Below are 4,123 nucleotides of genomic sequence, written 5' to 3'. Positions count from 1 at the left end.
TGGCAGCTACTGGAAGGTAGTTGTGCTTTCTGGGTTCGAGTCCCACTGGTGGGTGTTGTCCAAAGATTGTTAATCTTCACTTGTGGTTTATGCAAGTATAGGCTTATAGCATGGACACGAGTTCTCTCACATTGACAGTGGCTTGATGAAAAACGCAGACTAACCTCACACTTATCTGGTGCCCTCGGGAAGTGGAGATATTTGAGATGTATATATATCTCGAAGTCTCTACTTCTTTTGTAGGGTCTGATGGTGTAGTGGGTTAAAGCGTACTAGTTATGGCAGCTACTGGAAGGTAGTTGTGCTTTCTGGGTTCGAGTCCCACTGGTGGGTGTTGTCCAAAGATTGTTAATCTTCACTTGTGGTTTATGCAAGTATAGGCTTATAGCATGGACACGAGTTCTCTCACATTGACAGTGGCTTGATGAAAAACGCAGACTAACCTCACACTTATCTGGTGCCCTCGGGAAGTGGAGATATTTGAGATGTATATATATCTCGAAGTCTCTACTTCTTTTGTAGGGTCTGATGGTGTAGTGGGTTAAAGCGTACTAGTTATGGCAGCTACTGGAAGGTAGTTGTGCTTTCTGGGTTCGAGTCCCACTGGTGGGTGTTGTCCAAAGATTGTTAATCTTCACTTGTGGTTTATGCAAGTATAGGCTTATAGCATGGACACGAGTTCTCTCACATTGACAGTGGCTTGATGAAAAACGCAGACTAACCTCACACTTATCTGGTGCCCTCGGGAAGTGGAGATATTTGAGATGTATATATATCTCGAAGTCTCTACTTCTTTTGTAGGGTCTGATGGTGTAGTGGGTTAAAGCGTACTAGTTATGGCAGCTACTGGAAGGTAGTTGTGCTTTCTGGGTTCGAGTCCCACTGGTGGGTGTTGTCCAAAGATTGTTAATCTTCACTTGTGGTTTATGCAAGTATAGGCTTATAGCATGGACACGAGTTCTCTCACATTGACAGTGGCTTGATGAAAAACGCAGACTAACCTCACACTTATCTGGTGCCCTCGGGAAGTGGAGATATTTGAGATGTATATATATCTCGAAGTCTCTACTTCTTTTGTAGGGTCTGATGGTGTAGTGGGTTAAAGCGTACTAGTTATGGCAGCTACTGGAAGGTAGTTGTGCTTTCTGGGTTCGAGTCCCACTGGTGGGTGTTGTCCAAAGATTGTTAATCTTCACTTGTGGTTTATGCAAGTATAGGCTTATAGCATGGACACGAGTTCTCTCACATTGACAGTGGCTTGATGAAAAACGCAGACTAACCTCACACTTATCTGGTGCCCTCGGGAAGTGGAGATATTTGAGATGTATATATATCTCGAAGTCTCTACTTCTTTTGTAGGGTCTGATGGTGTAGTGGGTTAAAGCGTACTAGTTATGGCAGCTACTGGAAGGTAGTTGTGCTTTCTGGGTTCGAGTCCCACTGGTGGGTGTTGTCCAATGATTGTTAATCTTCACTTGTGGTTTATGCAAGTATAGGCTTATAGCATGGACACGAGTTCTCTCACATTGACAGTGGCTTGATGAAAAACGCAGACTAACCTCACACTTATCTGGTGCCCTCGGGAAGTGGAGATATTTGAGATGTATATATATCTCGAAGTCTCTACTTCTTTTGTAGGGTCTGATGGTGTAGTGGGTTAAAGCGTACTAGTTATGGCAGCTACTGGAAGGTAGTTGTGCTTTCTGGGTTCGAGTCCCACTGGTGGGTGTTGTCCAAAGATTGTTAATCTTCACTTGTGGTTTATGCAAGTATAGGCTTATAGCATGGACACGAGTTCTCTCACATTGACAGTGGCTTGATGAAAAACGCAGACTAACCTCACACTTATCTGGTGCCCTCGGGAAGTGGAGATATTTGAGATGTATATATATCTCGAAGTCTCTACTTCTTTTGTAGGGTCTGATGGTGTAGTGGGTTAAAGCGTACTAGTTATGGCAGCTACTGGAAGGTAGTTGTGCTTTCTGGGTTCGAGTCCCACTGGTGGGTGTTGTCCAAAGATTGTTAATCTTCACTTGTGGTTTATGCAAGTATAGGCTTATAGCATGGACACGAGTTCTCTCACATTGACAGTGGCTTGATGAAAAACGCAGACTAACCTCACACTTATCTGGTGCCCTCGGGAAGTGGAGATATTTGAGATGTATATATATCTCGAAGTCTCTACTTCTTTTGTAGGGTCTGATGGTGTAGTGGGTTAAAGCGTACTAGTTATGGCAGCTACTGGAAGGTAGTTGTGCTTTCTGGGTTCGAGTCCCACTGGTGGGTGTTGTCCAATGATTGTTAATCTTCACTTGTGGTTTATGCAAGTATAGGCTTATAGCATGGACACGAGTTCTCTCACATTGACAGTGGCTTGATGAAAAACGCAGACTAACCTCACACTTATCTGGTGCCCTCGGGAAGTGGAGATATTTGAGATGTATATATATCTCGAAGTCTCTACTTCTTTTGTAGGGTCTGATGGTGTAGTGGGTTAAAGCGTACTAGTTATGGCAGCTACTGGAAGGTAGTTGTGCTTTCTGGGTTCGAGTCCCACTGGTGGGTGTTGTCCAATGATTGTTAATCTTCACTTGTGGTTTATGCAAGTATAGGCTTATAGCATGGACACGAGTTCTCTCACATTGACAGTGGCTTGATGAAAAACGCAGACTAACCTCACACTTATCTGGTGCCCTCGGGAAGTGGAGATATTTGAGATGTATATATATCTCGAAGTCTCTACTTCTTTTGTAGGGTCTGATGGTGTAGTGGGTTAAAGCGTACTAGTTATGGCAGCTACTGGAAGGTAGTTGTGCTTTCTGGGTTCGAGTCCCACTGGTGGGTGTTGTCCAATGATTGTTAATCTTCACTTGTGGTTTATGCAAGTATAGGCTTATAGCATGGACACGAGTTCTCTCACATTGACAGTGGCTTGATGAAAAACGCAGACTAACCTCACACTTATCTGGTGCCCTCGGGAAGTGGAGATATTTGAGATGTATATATATCTCGAAGTCTCTACTTCTTTTGTAGGGTCTGATGGTGTAGTGGGTTAAAGCGTACTAGTTATGGCAGCTACTGGAAGGTAGTTGTGCTTTCTGGGTTCGAGTCCCACTGGTGGGTGTTGTCCAATGATTGTTAATCTTCACTTGTGGTTTATGCAAGTATAGGCTTATAGCATGGACACGAGTTCTCTCACATTGACAGTGGCTTGATGAAAAACGCAGACTAACCTCACACTTATCTGGTGCCCTCGGGAAGTGGAGATATTTGAGATGTATATATATCTCGAAGTCTCTACTTCTTTTGTAGGGTCTGATGGTGTAGTGGGTTAAAGCGTACTAGTTATGGCAGCTACTGGAAGGTAGTTGTGCTTTCTGGGTTCGATTCCCACTGGTGGGTGTTGTCCAAAGATTGTTAATCTTCACTTGTGGTTTATGCAAGTATAGGCTTATAGCATGGACACGAGTTCTCTCACATTGACAGTGGCTTGATGAAAAACGCAGACTAACCTCACACTTATCTGGTGCCCTCGGGAAGTGGAGATATTTGAGATGTATATATATCTCGAAGTCTCTACTTCTTTTGTAGGGTCTGATGGTGTAGTGGGTTAAAGCGTACTAGTTATGGCAGCTACTGGAAGGTAGTTGTGCTTTCTGGGTTCGAGTCCCACTGGTGGGTGTTATCCAAAGATTGTTAATCTTCACTTGTGGTTTATGCAAGTATAGGCTTATAGCATGGACACGAGTTCTCTCACATTGACAGTGGCTTGATGAAAAACGCAGACTAACCTCACACTTATCTGGTGCCCTCGGGAAGTGGAGATATTTGAGATGTATATTTATCTCGAAGTCTCTACTTCTTTTGTAGGGTCTGATGGTGTAGTGGGTTAAAGCGTAATAGTTATGGCAGCTACTGGAAGGTAGTTGTGCTTTCTGGGTTCGAGTCCCACTGGTGGGTGTTGTCCAAAGATTGTTAATCTTCACTTGTGGTTTATGCAAGTATAGGCTTATAGCATGGACACGAGTTCTCTCACATTGACAGTGGCTTGATGAAAAACGCAGACTAACCTCACACTTATCTGGTGCCCTCGGGAAGTGGAGATATTTGAGATGTATATATA

The sequence above is a fragment of the Procambarus clarkii genome, chromosome 66 (genome assembly GCF_040958095.1).
Source record: "Procambarus clarkii isolate CNS0578487 chromosome 66, FALCON_Pclarkii_2.0, whole genome shotgun sequence".
Taxonomy (NCBI): Eukaryota; Metazoa; Arthropoda; class Malacostraca; order Decapoda; family Cambaridae; genus Procambarus; species Procambarus clarkii.
The sequence above is the reverse complement of the archived record's forward strand: the minus strand, read 5'-3'. Positions refer to the sequence as shown.